The following is a 21,789-nucleotide window of genomic DNA, read 5'->3' on the forward strand; positions in this document are numbered from 1 at the left end:
AATTCACCTTAGGGTTGTGCTTTAAATTGTTGGTTGATTGTGTGTGTGTGTGTGTGTGTATGTGTGTGTGTGTGTGTGTGTAAGAAACAAAGACAAATACACAGATTCACTAGGACAGAGAGAATTGTAAGACATAAGATGAAAGAAATACTGGAGATGTCCAATGCCTGTTTTGTCGATGGGAAAAAAAAGTTTTCTTTTTGTCTGGTTTGTTTTTTGTTTTGTTTTGTTTGTTTGTCTATTTTTCTGTTTCACTACTCATGCCAATTTGGTCTGATAATTAAGTGTGTTTTCTTTCAGTGGTTTAAAATATATGGATTTCTCACCTCAAACTTGTAACATTTATTTGAGAGGATCATAGCCTCAGGTTAGAAAATTGTTGATACTTTTTAAAAAATCAAGCATTTTCTCCATGTGAATCAATGGCATTAACAAATATCAAGGACATTCCCCAAATTAATTAATTGCAATAGAAGATCTTCTAGACTGAAAACAGGAACCCAGAAGGGAAGCAGTGAGAATGTGAGCACTGGGACGGAGATAGTTGGGAACCTCCTGCACCAAGGCACATCTTTATTCTTGGGAGGAGCCGTCACCTATGTACAACCACACGAAAAAGCTGATAACTCGTAGATAAATTTCTTCTCCTTAATGTACAGTTCAGTATGATTCCCAGGAGAAAAAAAAAGGTATTCATATTGTGAGTACATACTTATTTCCTTTTCATCGGGTTTTAGAAGTTTCACATGATATGGCAATCAATTTTAGTAGAGTTTGACACATTTACTGCACAATGGAGTTAATTAACTAAACCACCTAAAGAAAATAAAAGCACCCTTATACTCTGATGTAATTTTTTCCTTCTATTTCTCTATAATGATTTGGAAGATAAAAGTAAGCACAAACCCACATGCCTTGCAGGTAAATTTTTACACATACCAAACATCATGTGCTGAATTTCTGTGATTAAATCATTTTCAACATCTGCAGTTGAGCTCTTACACACTGTGCATTTTCAGCATGGGCCTGTTGTTTGGTGTGTGGTGTTAAGAGAATCTTCCCTAAGTTTTTTGTTTCCATCGGTGTTTAAAACTGTTTGACCAGCTATTCTTTCCTGGGGGAAAAATGAACATTAATATTGGGCTTGAAATCAGATTTCCAATTAGTACATATTTATTAATAAAATTTATATTTTTAAAAGCTCTCATAAAAAAAGAACAGTGATAACTTACAGTAACTACCATGAGATTCAAGACCATCTTAGCTTATGGCTTATTGGAGAATCTGTTGACAGATTTTCATTTCGTTTTTGAGATTATAATTTAATAACATTTCTACCTTCGTGTTTCTCCCTCTCCATTCTCCATTCCACTCCCGACCTTTTAATAACTGTTATCACATGTGTGTGTGTGTGTGTGTGTGTGTGTGTGTGTGTGTGTGTGTAAAAATATGTATATTCTTAAATAAAACCTGTTCAGTCAAGATAGGTATACATATGTTTTCAGGACTGAGCTTTTGGCACTGAACACTGGGATTAGTGTGCTCTTCTCTGAGGAAGGCTACCCCACTCCCCTGTGTACAGTTTTTCTCAGATGAGTATAGGCATTTATGTGGTGTTGAGGCCTTGTGGTCTTTTCCAATCCAGTTTGGCACATCCATTGCTGTCATCTTTGACCAGCACGCATTTTGGCAGCCATTTTGGTGAGGCATTGTGGGTGTATTTTCTGATATTGATGGATATCTTAGTAAGGCCACTAATTCTTTGGCTCTCAGGATGTCTCTGCCTCCCTTTCTGCAATAATCCCTGAGCTTTAGTTGCAGGCGTATTTTGTAGATATCCCAAAGAGACTGAGCTTCACAAGTCTGAATTTGATTGGTTGTGGTTTTACTTTAGTGACGTTCATCTGTTCCAACAGGAATTACTGTGATGAAGTGTGTTAAACTTCACTGAGTGATTGGTTTTCCAGTACTAGTTATGGTCTTCCTCTTATTTATCAGGTCCCAACACCAATTACAGCTCAGTTTATTACCCCCAAGGTGTGTGTGCTAAAACCGTATCCTTAGGTCTGTTGTGCTCTTCTGGCCATTGATGCAGGTCATGGGCATCTTAGCTGTTAGTTGTTCTAAATACTGCTGGTTTCCTTCTCACTCTGGAAATTGCAAAGTACTTTCAGGTGGCATGTAAACTAGTCTTCATAAAGGGGTCATGAGCAGAAGGCTCTTATCTTCCAACTCCGTTTACTCTTACGCACATTAGTTCTTTTATTTCTGTCTTTTTTTCCTTTTCTATCAATACACATTTTGAGGTAGTGGATGATTCTTACAAAATATATTAATTTTAAAACATTAGAAAATTAAGACTTTTCTCTGTAATATAGGAATTACCAGTCTTTCTTTCCATGAACAAGTTAACTGTGTAGGATGGGTATGGAGGAGAGCGCACATATTCAAAGAGATTACAACTTCCATAGAAGAGCCCTGCTTACTTCGCTTTGGGTATATGATGTAGTTAAATATCTGACTAATATAACTAGATAAAGGAAGGCACTTCTTCACATGTACAAATTTAAATATTTATTATTTTTCTCATTACAAAAAAATCATTTATTTGCTACATTACTATGATGTTTAATGTTTACTGTCACTATGCTGCAGTGTGAAATTACCTGAAAAAGAGTCTCAGTCAAGGGCTTACCTTGATCAGGCTGGCCTGTAGGCAGGTCTATGTCCTGATTCTCGAGTGATGAGAGAGGACTCAGCCCAGTGTGAGCAGCACTGCTTCCTGGGCTGTGCCCTGACACATGGGAGGCCAGAGGCTGCTAAAGGGGAAGCTGCTGGCACAGGACGGAGGGAGGAGCCATTCATTCCCTCTGCATGGGACTGTATTGGGCTGTGACTAGGTGAGTAATTTGAATTCTCTCAGTGGTCGACCGGAACCTGGACCGGAAGGGATTCTCTGTCCTTGGTGAGGATTTATTATAAGAGTGTAAATGAAACTAGACTAACTACCAAAGCTGTATTATTGTTGGCTTTTTCCGGTAGATAACTCTGCTTCAATTAGTAAGTGATTTCTCTATTTACAATTGTATGGTGCATATAAATGAAATGTTCTTGGGTAGTTTCTTCACATGTACCATTCTCTGAATTTTGTTTAATGTGATGCATTCTTAGCATTTTGGGATAGGAAGCTTTGTAAATCCGATAAAAGAAAGAGATAGAGTAAACACACACACATATAAATGGAGGAAAGGAAGAAAGAAAGCAAATATGTGGGCGAGTGAGAAAATATATGACATTATTTACTCAAGTCTGGCTTCAAATTATTTGTATTCTTGACTTATGTAATTGGCTAAAAGCCATGCCATGACCAGAACGAAGCAGGCCATTTTATACCTGTTAGAACTGAAAGATTCATAAGCTGTCACTTAGCTGTTTCTCCCTTACAATACTGAAAAGCCATGCACTTTACAGGAGGAGGAAGAATGCAAGTGCATGAGGGAGCGTGCTTTCAGTCAAGTTGAAGCACCATGTTAAGGATGGAACTGAATACAGAAAGCGATCCCAATGTCACAAATCCTCTGGTCACCCTTTAAATTTAACATGGTGGATGTAGTGAATATTTCCACACTTCAACCAGCCTATTAGTAGGCAGAACCACCACTTATGGTCTCAAATTTATTACAAACTTCTATATAAAGACAAGTTGAGTAAAGCTCGGTTATTTTGATATATAGTTGTACAAATTCTTTGCAAGTGCATCACCCTGTTATCTGTGACTAACATCAAGACACACAAATCCCTCACATTGCTCCTTTGTACTCACTCTGCCACCTCAGTTAGTCTAGCAAACACTGCCTGTTTTCTGTCCCTATAGCTTTGCCTTTTATATGAGAGACTATGAATTCTAATTTTTGGGCTTTTATCTCACAGTGATGATCACTCTTTTATAAGATAAAACAGTGTTTTCCACAAGCTTTAAGTTGCCTTTTATAGGAGAAATTTCCTTTGTAGCTCCTTCCAGCTGTGATTTTTTTTAAAGGTTGCGTTTAAAACAAAAAACTTTGTTGAAGACTACTTTTTAAGATAAAAGAATCATCTGACTATGGTGCATGTGATCATTGGGGGCTAAAAGGAATAACAGCTGGGGAGAACAACAGCTAGTGAGCTCTACCAGCTTCACACGCAGATCAGCTACCCATTTATACAAATGTTTATGTCTTCTTTTTTAAACAAGAGCAACAGAGCTATAGAAAAACAGAATCACAGTGAAAGATACAATCAAATGCAAATGTACCTTATACCTCTACCCACACCACCAATGTTTAATGCCACTAATTGTGGCACCAAGAATGTTCTGATTGTTGAGGAGAAACCCATGAATCTATTTTTTTAAAACTAACATTTTCCACATTTATTTTATGGTTTTGGGCAAAAGCCACGGTAATAAACATGGGAGCCAACAATTTGTGTATAATTGTATGATGCATTGTGCACTGTTTATGTAATTATGAAGCTCTTTAAAAACATAAGCAGAGAGGTACATGAGGATGATGTAAAGTGTATCAGCTGATGGGGCAGTGCGTTAGCAAATGGAGAGCGACCAGAAACCCTCTGAGGGCTGGAAGGCTCTCTGGGCGTCTCTGAACATAGCATGGCCTGCTGTCTCATACGCATGGAGCTATCCATTGTCTGCTGCTATGAATGGCGCCCTCATCCTCTGCATCCAAATCAACACATCATCCTGTAAATTCAGTGAGCCAAAGCCAAAGACGGGAGGACTGCAGCTTTTACACTAACCTAAATTACGTGAAAAATTCTTATGTCAAGATAAAGTAATTAATTAAGCTATGTTAAAACAAGTTACTTCCAACAGTTATGGAAGAATGTGGTGAATTGACTTGTTATTGCAGCCGTTAATACTTTGGGCTTCACATAAACAATATCTACTGACTGGCTTTTCATGCTCATTAATTTTTTTCCCTGCTCTCTCAAACCTTTTGAACTTGTTTAACAAATTTTTATTTTGAATTCTAGCCTTAAAATTCTCAAAACTAAGATTTTAATTCTTGCACATTTTATTTTATTTTATTTTTATTTTTCTCCTTTATTAATTTATTCTTGTTACATCTCAATGGTTATCCCATCCTTTGTATCCTCCCATTCTTCCCTTCCTCCCATTTTCCCCTTATTCCCCTCCCCTATGACTGTTCCTGAGGGGGATTACCTCCCCCTGTATATGTTCATAGGGTATCAAGTCTCAGAAGCATGGGAGAATGGCAAAGTAGAAGGATCCAGAGGGTCCTAGAAGCCTACAAGTAGAACATTATGATAGGCAGATTTGGGCTCAGGGGTTCCGCTCAAACTAAGGCACCAGCCAAGGACAATACAGGCAGTAAACCTTAAACCCCTACCCAGATCTAGCCAATGGACAGAACACTCTCCACAGTAGAGTGGAGAATGGGATATTACTTTCTCACATACTCTGGTGCCTCACCTTTGACCATGTCCCCTGGAGGGGGAGACCTGGTGGCACTCAGAGGAAGGACAGCAGGTTACCAATTCTTGCAAGTTTTAATCTTTATGCATTGATAGTTCTCAGTTGTTATACTTTGTGAAAATATTTTGCACAGTTTTTAAAATTTGACACTACTCGGTACTCTAAAGCATGTTTACAATAACTTCCGTTAAATTGTTCATTGACTCATTTTAATGCCAGTCTAATTTAAGTTGAATTTTGATGGCTTTTTCTCTCTATAATATAAATATTATATTTTATGTTATTACATTTATTGCTATACAATGATCATTGGGCAAATCAAAACATCAACTACAGTGTCAAATGAAATAGTTATTAAACTTTAGTCAATATCATAATTTACCCCAGTTTAGTCATTCAGCATACTTTCTGTATGGTGATATTCAGATAAATTATCAGGTATGTTTGGAAAGCTAGGCCGGGCTTTCTCAACTCAGGATGATAAAGTACACAGCCAAAGTTAACTGAAACTTTAGTTGGAAGAGCTAACTTACTCCATCCAGCCTCTACTAGTTAGTAAATTCTAATGATAAAGTCACAATTCAAGATTCTAATTATTCCCTTCAAGTCTGGCCCTTGTAGCAGCAGGATAGTTGCCTTCCATGCTATGCCTCCATAAATTCTTGGGAGCATCTCAAGTCTGTAGATTTGGAAGACTTTATTTTTTATTTTTATTTTTTTCTCCTTTATTAATTTATTCTTGTTACATCTCAATGGTTATCCCATCCCTTGTATCCTCCCATTCTTCCCTCTCTCCCATTTTCCCCTATTCCCCTCCCCTATGACTGTTTCTGAGGGGGATTACATCTCCCAGTATATGTTCATAGGGTATCAAGTCTCTTCTTGGTAACCTGCTGTCCTTCCTCTGAGTGCCACCAGGTCTCCCCCTCCAGGGGACATGGTCAAAGGTGAGGCACCAGAGTATGTTAGAAAGTAATATCCCACTCTCCACTCTACTGTTGAGAGTGTTCTGTCCATTGTCTAGATCTGGGTAGTGGTTTAAGGTTTACCGCCTGTATTTCCTTGGCAGAAAGACTCAAATGGTATATACTCACTTATATCTGCATATTAGCCCAAGTGGCATGTCCCATGAAAGCCTTCACTTACCAGGAAACTGAGACAGAGGGGAGGACATTCTATTAGGACTCTAGATGAGAGAAGCATGGGAGAATGGCAAAATAGAAGGATCCAGAGGGTCATAGAAGCCTACAAGTGGAAGACTTTAACTGCTCTACTTACAGGAAACAACAGCACAGGAATCCAATCTGGCCAATGGCAGGAAGGTTTCGTGAATCAATGCCTTTCAAATTTCAGGCATAAATGACAGGCATGTTTACATAAACTAATTTTGCTGAGTTATATTCTTTTCATCCCTTGAAGAATGTATTTACATATATTTTATTATAAGTACTGTTTATTCATTTAAAATAATATTGTATAAATTACTTTACGTTTTATACAATGAATTTTGATCACATTCAATCACTTCCCCTAATTTTTCCCAATGTCACTCCTACCTGCCTGTGCATCCAACTTTATGTTCTTTCTTTTTTCAATTTGTACAAATTGATTCTGGGATATTGAGACCATGGACCTACCAGGTGACATACCCTTAAAAAAGCAAAACAAAAACAAAAACAAACAAATAAATAAAGAAAAACTCATTCTCCAGAAGGTATCAGGGGCCAATATCTCCTCAGCTAGTGGTGAGACTCCATGACTAACTTCCCATTTTACATTACAATGCTGTCCAATTTTATTTTATTCTGTCAGGATTTGTGCACATTGTCACAACTACTGTGAATTTGTATGCATGCCTAACTGTGCCCAGAAAATAGTAATTCCTTCCAGTCATCCACCGTCTCTCACTCTTAATTTATTTCTGCTTCATTGTTCTCAATGATCCTTGAGTCACAGAGAAGGCAATGACACAGATGTGCTGAGACTGAGTATGGCACAGTCTCTTGTTCTCTGCATATTAACCAGTTGTGTTTAATTGCCATCTACTATGAGAAGATGCTTCTGTAATGAAGACTGATGGATGCATTACACTATGCATATAGTGGTAAATCATTTTGTTAGCTTCATACTATGTCATAATGCCGAAAAAATAGCAATGTGTTATGGCCTGGAGTTTACCTAGTGACTGCCCTTGAGTCTGATACTTGTGCCAGGTAAGGGCTTCATCTTGTGAAGTTAGTATTGAACCCAGAACTCATACCATCCCTGCCACTGTTGCATCAGTGAAGACACCTTGTGTACCTTGTGGCATCAGTGAAGATACCTTGTGTACCTTGTTGCTTTTGTAGCTTGCAGGTTTCTGAGCTGGGTAAGAAGACCTACTTTTCTCCTGCACCAGAAGGCAAGCACCTTCCGCTACTGTAGGAGCTCGCCATTAGAGGTGATCAGCACCAGTCTGCTTTGTCTGTGTTGTATAACTGAAGTATGTGCTGTCTTCAGCAGTGGAGATTTACTACCAAGATCTGAGGGAAATCTAGCGGTAGTGCCGAAAGCCTTTAATTCCAGCACTCTGGAGGCAGGGTCAGGCTTATCTCTGAGTTTGCGGACAGCCAGGACTACACACAGAAAAGATCTTCACCAACCCTACATCACACCAACAGCTAATATCCAATATATATATATTGGATATATATATATCACAAGAAATTAAACACCACCAAACCAAATAACTTAAAAATGGAGAACAGAACAAAACATAATTCTCTACAAAGGAATATCAAATGACAAAGAAACACTCAAGGAAATGCTAAGGGTCCCTAGTTATCAGAGATATGCAAACCAAAAGGATTCTGAGATACTACCTTACACCTGTTAGAATGGCTATGATCAAAAACTTAAGTGACAGCACATGCTGGTGAGGATGTGGAGAAATGGGAACACTCTTCCATTACTGGTGGAGGGCAAACTCGCACAACTACTTTGGAAATCAATCTGGTACTTTCTCAGATAATTGGGAATAATATTGCCTCAAGACCCAGCTATACCACTCCTGGGCATATATACCTGAAAGACACTCCACTATACAACAAGGACATCTGCTCAACTATGTTCATAGCAGCTTTATTTGTAAAAGCCAGAATATAGAAACAACTTAGATGTCTCTCACCAAAAAATGGATAAAGAAAATGTTGTATATTTACACAACAGAATACTATTCAGCTGTTAAATATAAGGATTTCTTGAAATTTGCAGGCAAGTGGATGGAATTGAAAACAATCATCCTGAGTGAGGTAACTCAGACCCAGAAAGAGAGGCATGGGGTATGCTTACTTAAAAGTGCATATTAGTGACATAATACAGGATAACCACACTACAGTACATAAACCTTAAAAAGCTAAATAATAAGGAGGACCCTAGAGAGGAATCTTAATTCTCATTCAGAAGGGCAAATAGAATAGGCAAGATCGAAGGGAAGGAACAGAAAGTGAGCCTACCATAGAGGTTCCCCTGAAAGACTCCACACAACCAATGGAGGACTGAAGCAAATTCCAAGACTCATAGCCAAACCTTGGGGTGGAACTCAAAGAATTTTATGAAAGAATTGAGGATTAAAAGGACCCAGAGGTGACAGGATCTCCACAAGGAGACAAATGGAACCAACAAATCTCTGTGGGGCGGGGGCGGGGGCGGGGGGGCGGGGGGCCACATAGGCTGATGCACCAACCAAAGTCAGTGCATGGTGTGGACCTAGACCCTCTGCTCAGATGTAGTAGATAGGCAGCACAGTACCCTTGTGGGTCCCTTAATATGGGGAGTAAGGGCTACCTGGGATGTGGACTCTAGTGTGCATTTGCTAATCAGTTCCCCCTGTCGGGGCAGCCTTCCCAGGCCACAGAGCAAGAGGATTCAGGCAATCCAGATGAGGCTTGACAGGCTGGGGTCAGATGAGAGGAGAGGGGAACTCCCCCTTTCAGAGGATTATGGGAGAGGGAGGGGCAGTGTGGGGAGGGAAGGTGGGGCAGGGAGGTCACTAGAGAGGGGGTTATAATTGGGATGTAAAGTGAAAAATTAAGAATTAAAACAATTTTAAAAATACAAACCATAAATAAAATATTTTAAACATCTGGAAAAAAAGGAAGAACATGGAAATAGCTATGTTTGTATGTCTTTCAGATTTTGAAAGTCATAGTGTCCTTCCTGGTGCTGAGGATTTTATTTGCTAGCCTATGGTATCCAGTAGAATTTTTTTTCCAGTTATAAAGTAATCTTCATTTAAACTCCGTATATATATATATATATATATACAGTTGTAGTAAAACAAAGTAAGATGTTATGTAAAAGGTTTCCATATAACGTTGAGAAAAGCCTTTATTATTAGTCATCACTGAATGGTGATAATGCTGATAACTGTGTCTTCCCATCCCTCAACCACAGTTAACTTCCTGTTCATTAATTCTTATTTTCCCATTTATATAACTGCATTTTATCTACCCTCCCCCCAGGAGGCCTTTTCCTAGTTCCACAGAAGTTCCTGCATATCTGTTGGTTTTCCAAATGAAGCAGGCATATCTCAAGGCGCAAAGGAATAAGCCACATAATAGACAAAGCATATGCTACTTATCTTTCCAGACTGTCTATTTCACTCGGTATGATCACTTCCAAATCCATCCATTTACCTGGGAATTTCATATTTTCATTCTTCCTAGTAGCTTAATAACATCCTACCTTATGTACCATATTCTCATGATTAATTCATCATCTGATGGGAATATATGCAGTTTTAATTTCCTGAGTTTTGTGAAGATCACCAATGAACACAGATGAGCAGGTGTCCCTGTAACTGAATATAAATTCCTTTGATAGAGCTGAATCTTGTTCTAGACTTAATTTTATCTTCCCAAAGAACCGGCACATTTATTTCCACAGTGGCTGCACCATATTGTACTCCCACCAGTCGGGAATATTTCTTGTAATTTTCATTGTATTTCTACAATTATTCAGACTAGAGTAAGATGAAATAGCAAAGTAATTTTGACTTACCTTCCCAAGATGTCTAGGAATATTAAGCATTTTTACAATGCTATGTACCTGCTTACATTTTCATTTTTGATAACACTCTGTTTAGTTTGTTGTCCCATTTTTTTTAGCTGAGGCTTTGTTTCCTTAATTTTTTTTTTAAGTTTTATTTTATATTCAAGGCATTAACCCTGTGTCAGATGCACGGCTGCAGCTTTTAGGCTTGAAATTTCCTTTATCTACATTGCTTGCGGGTTTTCCTAACTTTCTCCCTGTGATATCTTCTCGGGCTCACCTCAGCTTCTCCTGGCTCAGCTGTCACCGACTGTCCTTCCTGCTCCATCTCTGAGACCTTACTCTCGCCTACCTCACAACACTACTCAATATTCTTTCTTCCTGCACCAACTTTCTTCTCTGTCCCCGCTGTGCTGCCAGCGTGACCCTACTCCAGTCCTACTCAGTCTTGGCTGGCTTTTTATATCCTCTCCTGTTCCCGGAAGTCCAATGCCAACTGACACTGAAGGAAATAATGTCCCTTAAACCGCCAGGCACACAAAATAAATCATACTACGTTTACCCCCCTTGTTTTAGCCATTAATTATAAAGCATAAAGCTGCTTTTCAGTTCTTTCCAATGTCTTTCCCAGGTTTCTCAGGTGTCTAATGTGATCGTTCCGTTGATCTCTCAGGAGCCTATTTACAGCTGTGATAAGAAGCCAACGCTGATGCTTCTCTTTCTGTACCTTGGGCGCTACTTCCGGAGCCTTTTATATTCATGGATTCTCTTGTCTTCTAAAGTCCTGTGTTCTGGAGTCTCTTAATCTCCACTCCCAGCTTTGTGAACCATTGGTCTGCAGTCCAGACTTCAGCATGCAGGATGTGGCCTTTAGAATCCTCTGTTTTAAAGTCCTGCTCACAGGCCTGTAAGTGGTTAGTTGCAAAATGTTTTTTCTTAAATTTCTGTATTATAATTTATTCACATTACATTCAGACAGTTATCCCCTCGCTCCCATCCTCCAGTTCCACCGTCCCTACCTCCTCTGATTCCCAGTGGGGGGGCTCCTCCTCCACCTTTTGGTCACAGTCTATCAGGTCCCAGCAGGTGGCCTGGATCCCCTTTCTCCGTGTGCCCCCAAGGCCGCCATGGCAAGTGGCAACTATAAAATCGCAGGCACCAGAGTTCATGTCGGCGGCGGTCCCCTCTCTCCCTCCTCCCCATATACATGGAGCATCAGCTATGTCTGAACAGGGGCTTTATGTACTCTGCATGCGTTGTCCTTGGATGGTGCATCAGCCTATGCAGGCACTCTGGGTCCAGATACACTCGCCTGAAGAATGGATAAAGAAACTGCGGTACATTTACACAGTTCAGCTTTCAAAAACAAGGAAGTCTTGACATTTGCAGGCAGAGGGATGGAACTAGAAAAGATCATCCTGAGTGAGGTAACCCAGACCCACAAAACCAGGCATGATATATGCTCAATTGTAAGTGGATATTAGCCCAACATAGATGTCTTCTGAGAAACTCTACCCTGGGGGGTTCAGGACAGATACTGAAACTTGCAACTGGACCATGAGAGGTGAGCTGAGAGCTGTGTGAAAGTGTTTGGGGGTGGATGGAATAATCCAGAGGGGTCCGGAGCTCCACAGGCTGAATATTTCCTGCTCAGGATTGTTTGTCTGGCAGGGGAAGGCAGTGGCTGGTCAGGCTCTCTTCTTTGCTCTGTTTGGGTCAGTGGCCAAGGTTTTCAGAAGACCTCTTTTGCTGAGTTCTGAGATTTATCAGTTTTGATGGTCTCCACAGCGTTTTGTTTCCTATGGAAATGCAAACAATTTCTTCCCTATAACCCAGTCTCTCTCAGTCGCTGTTTTTCCTTTTTCATTAATATTCAGAAAATGTAAAGTTAACAGAACACTACTATTTAGTCTATCCATGGGTCTTTATTGTTACTCTTCATTTTTACAAGCATTTCTTATAAGATGTAACTCTTTCTTCAACCGCTTGTCCTGTATGATTATGTGGTAAACCTGTAGTGTGCTTCATGTTATAATACGGAAAGAATTTCTTCGTCTTACTATAGACATAGGTGAGGGCAATGTCAGCCTTAATTTGTAATTGCCCTTACCCCCAATAAATGTGTAATTATAGAATCAGCCTTTTCAGAACTCAAAGCAGAGAATGTATCAATTGTATGGTGTACAAATTTAGTTTTCCCAACACTTCAAAATGAAACACATCCATCTGACAAATTGCATTACTTTTGGTACCCTTAGGATTACTCCCAGTGGGTAATGGAGTTTGGTTATACAAAGAACAAGTAGGACATTTTTTCATAATTTCCTCACCTTGTTCGCAGGTGAAAGCTTGTTTTTTGTTTTTTTTTTAAAGCTTTACTGTGACCAATGTGCTTCTCATGATCACATTGATGCACAGAATCTTTTTATTTTCACGTGGTCCTACATTTTAATTGTTCTTATTTTGAAAGATTTATTTATTTATTTATTTATTTGATGTATATATGAGTATTCTATCTGCCTGTACACCTGCATGCCAGACGAGGGCATCAGATGACATTATAGATGGTTGTGAGCCACCACGTGGTTGCTGGGAATTGAACTGAGGACCTCTGGAAGAGCAGACAGTGCTCTTAACCTCTGAGCCACCTCTCCTCCAGCCATTTTAATTGTTGCTCTTTTCTTTTTCCGTGCACAAAATGAAATTTTATTGACACACACTAAATAATTGAATCATGTCATTAGTGGGAAAAAGATTCGAATTGGAGGTTATTACGTTAAGTGAAATTCGCTACACAAAGAAATTGAAAAGTATCATTTTCTTTTCTGCATACAAACTAAGGACAACTCCATCAACAGAACCCAACAGGATGGCCTGAACACAGTGAATACCTTCTAGGAAGAGGAAGATTGTTGTTCTTAATGCCTGTTCTACTAGAGTCCTGTAAAGAGAGTCCCTTCTTGTACTGATAAATTCTAGCATAGTGCTTACTTTCTTCTTTACTAAGTTTAGGGTATAAAGTCTTATGTTGAGGTCCTTGATGCATTTGAAATTGAATTTTGTGCAGGAGAAGAGATTAGGATCTAGTTTCATGGTTCTACTTATTGTTTGAATAGCATCATTTGTTGAAAATGCCATTTTTTTGTGCAATGTGTACTTTTGCCTCATTGTAAAAAAATATCAGTTGCCTCTATGAGTGTGATCATATGTATGACTCCTTAATGTTATTTCATTGATAAGCTTGTATGTTTTTACACAGTTTTTCTGATGTTTTATGCTACAGTGGTTCTGCGGTATATCTTAAGATCTCCGCACTGCCATATTTTTGTGTTTATCCCATGCATCCTTTCTCTGTCGTGGTGGTCATATGAAAAGGAGATGGTAGCTAAGCTAAAAGCTTTTGTTGAGCTTTACGTTTCTAAAGTACATTGAATACTGCTTCTGGTTCTCCGCTGTATTTATAAGTAAGAAATAATGACAAAATATGTCTAGAACAAAATTATGATAACTCACTTATGGGAAGAAAAAGCTGTTGGCTTTGTGGCAGGATTCGTATTGTTTCAGGGAAATTTGTGTCCATCAGAATGTGGAAAGCTTTCTTTGGCAATGATTTCTGAAAAAACATATCCAATGAATTCATTGACAATATCAATATTGATAGTATGAATGGTATGAACACTGAAACAAAGAAAAGATTCATAAATCATATTCATTCCATTTATTTACCTGTTTTCTGATAAAATTGTCTATAACTTATTACTTATATTACATACTACATAGCGTCATTATTACATATTTTAAATTGATAATTCTTTTATTTTGTGTTATCTCTTTTACTGTGATTGAAAACATATACTGTCATAATAATTTTAATTTTTCTTCCTTACTTATAACTAGCTCTAAAATCTTTTAGTTTATAGGTTGTTTTTGAAAATAAAGTGTTGTTTTCATTATACTAACCTCTTATGTAAACTCATCCTTCTCTATTGAGTTGTCTGTGTCATTAATCCCATCTGCTTTCAAGAAGCAAACTTATTCTTCTATAAATTACCTCCATTGGCAGCATTTATTCAAATCAAATAATTACTAGCACCTTCTTACATAATGAAGGTTATTTGGGGCAATTGAAAATCATCTGAGACTAACAAAAGGGAAATATAATTGAAAATCAAAGCAATCTGGAAAGGTGAATATATTTCAAAGTACCCTGAGGCAAGTCAATTAAACAGGAGCTGCTCATTTCTTCATGATGCAAAGTTAGCTATGATAATGTGTGTGTTTGTATTAGTCTATATTAGCAGGATAAGAAAAAAACAATGATTTTGAATGCTTTGAACTATTACACAATACTCCTTTATACAAAACCAGAAAAAAAATTAAGATGAGGAAAAAAAGGATAACTTTACATTTTAAAGGCACTGGAAGAAATATGATGTGCATGCTTAGGATATTTTAAAAGGTAAAGAAGTTAGCTTAGTTCCAACTGCCCTAAAAATACGATGGAATTGGAAAAGCACATTTTATAACCTGAAATTTGAATGAAGGAAGTAATGTGAGAGGGAAAATAAAATGAAACCTAAAATATAGGATAAAGAAGAGAAAGATAAACAGCTGTGAGAGCCTCTAACGAGTGTACTGTATCAACTAGCATCTAAGCAGGTGCTGCGATGCCTATCAGCATTTCCTTAGCCACCACTGGCTTCCAGACTTCCAAAGTAGTAGTTTTTTTATAGCCTTTTTGTGGAATTGCATCTACTGTTCCCCTCAGTAGTAGGATCAAACCCTGTAAGGATTTTAAAGTGAAAAGGGTCTTCTCTCTTGCTTACCTGTTTCTTGTCCCATTTTAGAACACTCATCTCTTTCATCTCTTCTAAAAATTTATGTGTATAAGTGAAGTATTTTTGATTTGCCTTTCCAAAATAACGTATTACTGATGGGGGTGATGACTGTTTGTGAGTGCTGTGTGGTGAGATAGTTTGGGTCAGCTCTTGGCGAGCTTTCTCTAAAGCAGAAGCTAATAAAGATATTAACGTTTTCTGCCGGTGAAACAAATTGAGGTGGTTTTATTTACTGTTTTCATTTCAAAGCTTATGTTTCTCCCATTTCCCCTTCCCATCCTCTAACAGTGACTTTTTAAGGTTAAATTATCTATACACTTCACATGCCAGTCACTTCCTCCTCTCCTCCAAGTCCTAACCTCCATCACCACCCCACCCCATTTATCAGAAAAAGGGAGTCCTCCTCCCCACTCACCCTAGTTCATCAAGTTGCATCAGGACTGACTTTATCTCCTTCCCTTGTGGCTTTGCAAGGCAGTCTCATCAGGAGGAAGTGTCCAAAAAGCAGGAAAAAAGAGTCCATGTCAGAGACAGCCCCTGGTCCTCCTACTAGAAGACCTGCATGACCCCTGAGCTGCCCGTCAGCTACATCTAAATAGGTCCAGTCCATGCGTGGTCCTTGGTTTGTGCGTCAGAGTCCACAGACCCCTCCGGGCCCTGGCTAGTTGGCTCTGTGGTCTTCCTCTGGAGTTCTCGTCACTTCCAGGTCCTTTTATCCTTCTCCCCACTTTTCCACTAGACTCCCTGTGCTTCACCCAGTGTTTAGCTCTGAGTCTCAGTATCTTTCAAACTGCTGATGGTGGAACTTCTCAAAGGACAGCTCTGATAGGCTCCTGTCTGCAAACAGTGGAGTATCATCATAGTGCCATGGTTTGGCTCCATTCCATATGGGACATCTTGGGTAGGGCCAGGTTAGACATTCCCTCAATGTTTGCTTTATCTATTCTGTCACTATCTCTGATGTCATATAGGCAGGGTGAGTTCAAAAATTTAAACACCAACAAAAAAATTGCACAAATTAAAAATGGAGCACAGAGTGAAACAGAGAATCCTCCACAAAGGAATCTCAAATGGCGGAGAAACACCTAACAAAATGTTCAATGTCCTTAGTCATAGGAAATGGAAACAAAAACAACTCAGAGATCCCATCTTACACATTCCAGAATGTCCAAGAAAAAAAAACCTCAAATAAAAGCACATGTTGGTGAGGATATGGAGAAAGGATAACACTCATCTATTGCTGGTGGGTGTGCAAGCTGGTAAAACCCTTTTAGAAATCAGTCTAATGCTTTCTCAGGAAACTGGGACTAGCTCTACCTTAGAACCCAGCTATATCACTTCTGAGCATACAATCAAAAGATGCTTCACCATACACAAAGGAAGTTCGCTCATCTATGTTCATAGCATCTTTATTCGTAATAGCCAGGATCTGCAAACAACCCAGACATCCTTCAACACAACAACAGATAAAGAAACTGTGGTACATTTACGCAATGGAACATTTCTCAGCCATTAAAAAAAAAAAAAAAAGGAAATCTTAAAGTTTGCAAGCAAATGTGTGGAACTAGAAAAGATCATCCTGAGTGAGGTAACCCAGACCTCATGGTATATACTCACTTAAGTGGATTTTAGCCACTCTGTACAGGATAAACATACTACAACTCACAGACCCAAAGAAGATAAGTGACAAGGTGGGCCCAAGGCTGGATGCTTCACTCTCACTCAGAAGGGGAAGTAGAATAGACAGAGGTCATGGTTGGAAATAGGGAACAAGGTAGGAGAAGGAGCACACAGGAATGAGGGAGGAGATAGACCTGGGGAATGAGGGAGACGTCTCTGTGATAAGCTGGACAGCTAAGGCAGAGCAGGCCTGTGGGGTATGAGGGGAATTAGAACCGAGACTCCTGGTAGTAGGGGCCACGGGTGCTGAGGCAGACACCCTCTAACTAGACAAGACTCGTAGGGGAGAGAACACCAGCCCAGTAACACTGACTTTTACACTTTGCCATATATTTAGGAATTACTTTTTGTACCACACACACTCTGTGAGGCCACAGTTTTCTGAACTTTGATCTAGATTTCACTGGAATATACTATGATAATGGGTAAAAATATCAATATAGTTCTTTATTGAAAAGAATAGAATTAAATTTCTGTCCCAGGTATAAACTAGTTCTGATCCAGTCTCATGCAATTATAAGTACATGATATTGACCCAAATTCAATTTGTTTTATGAGGCATACATATGACAGGTTGAAAAATCTCTTCATGATCCAGAGTGTGAAAAAGTGCATGTTAATATAATTTTTGTAGAAAATCATATTTCATCATGAAGAACCAAAAAGAGTAAAATCACCTGAAATTTTCTCACACAATATTAGTGATTCAGTTTGGTAGATGTCTTTATTTTTGCTTGTAAACATCTTTATCTTTGCCTGTCCACCATCTAGGACATTTATGGAAATCAGTTCATGGCTCACTACACTTTGAAATTGCTTAAATGCCACAAGTGACCTGACAGTATTCAAGCCAGACAAACCAGAAAAAAAAAAGGTATTCTGTGGAAAAATATGCTGAATATATCAGTATAAAATTGTTTATAGTTTTTAGGAAATCCTGACTCCTTTAAATTTTTTAACGTTTGTTAAGCAAGTAATTGTTATTTGGTTAATATAAACCCATGCTTATAATAAAGAAAAATAACACTGTTCATATATACTATGATGGAAAGGCCACAGACAGACAGTTGCACAACTCCTGGAAACAGATGGCTGTTACTATACTACTAAATTATTAAGTTGCTCAACTCTGTAGGCTTTATTATTTCCATGTTCAAAATGGAGCTATTGTTATACCTGCCTAAATTATTTTTGTGGTAATTACATGAGAGAACTTATAAGTCCCTTAAAAAACTGAAGACCAGGGCCTGGAGAGCTGGATCACTGCGTTAGTGCACTGATAGTTCTTCCAGAATGCCCATGTCAGATTCCCAGCACCCACCCAGCAGCCCAGCACCATCTTTAACTCCATCCCAGGGGATCTGACACACCTTTCTGGGCTCCATGGCCACAGGCATGTAAGAGATGCACAGAAATACATAAAGGCCAAATATCTATCCTCAGTAAACTAGATAAGATTGAAAATGTTTTAAATGTCAAGAACACAATCATGCTAAATATTGCAGATACTACAGCCTTCTCTCCCAGGAGTTTGTAGAAATCACAGCTTGTTGCTTGTCTAGGCCAGACAAAAGTTATTCTTTCAATGATATGTGGCATACTTGATGAACTGTTAAACATGTGTTTAACCATCAGTCAACAGACTTTCCTGCCATTTGCTTGTTTAATTTAAAATAATTATCAGCTGTTTGGTATATTATGATGTGTGTGCTCTAGGAAGGTAACTAATACATACAACAAGTTTACAAACAGTGGCACTGGAAGGTTTTTTATTGAAATATCTTATAATTTATTTTTCATGATCGAAGAAAACAAAGTCTTTTAAATGAAAAATTATTCATAGAGAAAAACAGATTTATGAATCTTTAAAAAATTACTAAGGTCTGGTTATGCACAATAATTACTGAACCATTTTGGCATCTTTTTGTTTTATAGTATATGCATAAAATAATAATTCTTATCATATTGCCAAATATGTTCATTGCTTTCATTTAGCATTTTGGGAAATAACAAAAACAGGGAAATAAATATATGTCCCAAAATCATAAAAAAATTACAAATTTTGAAGTACACTAGATTTTTAATATTTAAAATTTCTTAAAATTATAACAGATTTTATAACAGTTAGTCAAACACGATTTTTTCTGATTCTCAGTCTTTATCATGAAAAATAAAATAAAATAATTTGTGTCATTAACAAAATAATTTCTTATTTCATAACAGTCTCTAAAAGGCTCACATTTGGCTTCTTTCTACCTTCTGTATGGCTGATAAGCTAATGCAACCATTCAAAGTCTTTTTGTGAAAAACATTTAACAACAAACACCACATTTGGAGAATCAGATTTAAATGCCACACTTTTTTAAATGTATTTTTGATAATATAAATTATTATATAATTACTTTAAATATCTTTAGAAAAATATATATTCCAACTATTTTCTTTTTTCCATTTTTATTTAATACATATACATTTATATTATTACACATATATACAATAAACTACATACAGCAAGACGAACCATGAAACAATCAGGAATTATATAAATGTTGCATTCTTAGTGGTTTTGGTTTTTGTATTTGGTAACCTTGAAGAAAACATGTTTCCTATCTTGGTGCATCTAAAATTCTGAATGTAAATCAATATCTGTCATATCTCATCATTATCAACTTAAAACATCTATCTCAACCTAAAAGTATCTTAGCCCCTAAACAAATAAGCTGATTTGTAAAACTAAATTTCTGGTCTTCAACCCCATCAGAGACTTGAGAAGGAATGAAATTGATTACCTGAGTATACAGGGAGTGCAGGTTAGTAGCTTTCCAAATGCAGGAGATGACAGAGACAGTTTGCTACCTGAGTAGTCACCCAAAACTCTCTCTATAAGTTAGTGTCACAGTAGTGGCTAGGCAATATTGGCCAACATATATGTCTTAATTTAAATTATTGTATATGTCATAGAAGTTACACACTGTATTATTATGTTATTAGATAGCACATACAAATACGCCTAAGCCATCATTTTAGTGTTCTATTTGACAGAATAAATACTAAACCAAATCTAGACTCATCTTAAAATAGTTTGTAATAGGTAACCGATCTTAATAATAGCATGTTTTTCAGTATTGCTAAAGCCAAATTCAAAATGGTTAATGATGGAGATAAATATTCTCAAACAAGTTGTTTTTAAACTTTTTTGTGTATCATTGTGTTGGAATTTTCAAAAGTTGAATTTCTTCCCAGTGTGTTTGACAATTACTTCTACTTATGATAGATCCTTTAAAAAATATTTAGTTGTATACCATTCTTTATTCCTTAACTTATTGAAAAAATGGGCTTTATTCGGAGCTTAACTTCTAAATTATTTTTTGGAATCACCTTTCCCATTATCCACGAAAGCTCCTATTCTTCCTCAAATTTGTTATCTTTCTACATCTTCACTTACTTGTATTTTAATTTCTGAAAAAAAGTTGGATTACAACACTAGAATGTTTATATTGCCAATTTAATGCATTTGTTTGTAGCTCAGTAAGTGTGGAACAATGTCACACCCTGAATAATTATGCTTTAAATCTATGTTGAACTTATAAATCTTCCATAATCGAAGTAAGAATTTTATAGAAATGATTAAATTAAGACAAGTAGAGGTGTTAAGAAGGAATATCTGTGATATTTAATATGGAGGCTAATTTAAAATACTTTCAGTCCAAATGAACAGACCTTTGTTTAACAGTAGAAGAATCAAAATGATTGAGAGAAAACATAAAAAAGTAGAATCAAAATTCTATGAAAAAAAAGATGATATCATAATGCAGGCTATAAGAAAGCAGCGGGACCAAGAGTAGGGGTGTTTCAAATGTCGGAAATATAGGAAACCGGTTATTTTGTAGCGCTTCCAGAAGTCATACAATGTTAAAGATAAATTTTAGACATCTTACCTTCATAAAGTTAGCATATCTTTGTGGCTTTCAGGCTACAGGGTTGTGCCAATATCTCAGAGCAGTATTAGGAAGCCAGCACGCCCATGACTGTTGACACTTATGCTTACTAACTACAGTTGACAGTTAATACTACTTGTCAAATTACCAAATTAGGTGAAGATGCCCAGAGAGCTTAGGAAACGTCATCTCTGTGTGTTTCTGGAATAGAGTAGAAAGTGAATGAGCAGACTAGGGTGAATAATATCCACTTTCACCAATGTGTGTGGGCATCATCCAATCACTTAAAAGACAAAGAGTAGGCAGAAGAGAGAAAGAAAGCCTACCCATCTTGAAATTTGGACATCCTTGCCTTTCGCCTTTGACATCAGTTATTCCAGGGGCTTTAGCTACTGATCTTCAAATATGATCCAAATGACACTGTACATAGGCCTTGGTTTTTAGTTTGCAGAAACAACAACATAAAAATTCTTAGCTTTAATAATAAGTGGATGCAATTCTCTCTTCTCTCTCCCCCCACCCACATACACACGAATGATTAATCATAAATACTTTCCCTTCAGCTGTGTATATATGTATAGATAGATGATAGACAATAGATAGAGGATTAATAGATAGATAGATAGATAGATAGATAGATAGATAGATAGATACATAGATAGATAGATGATATGTGTGTGCTACATGGTGTGTGTGTGTGTGTGTGTGTGTGTGTGTGTGTGTGTGTGTGTGCGCTCATGTGCGCAGGCAATGGGTGTGTTTTTAAGTAATATTTGGGAGAGTTTATCTTTTGCAAACACCATGG

The sequence above is a fragment of the Acomys minous genome (assembly GCF_964271855.1).
Source record: "Acomys minous genome assembly, chromosome: 6".
NCBI lineage: Eukaryota > Metazoa > Chordata > Mammalia > Rodentia > Muridae > Acomys > Acomys minous.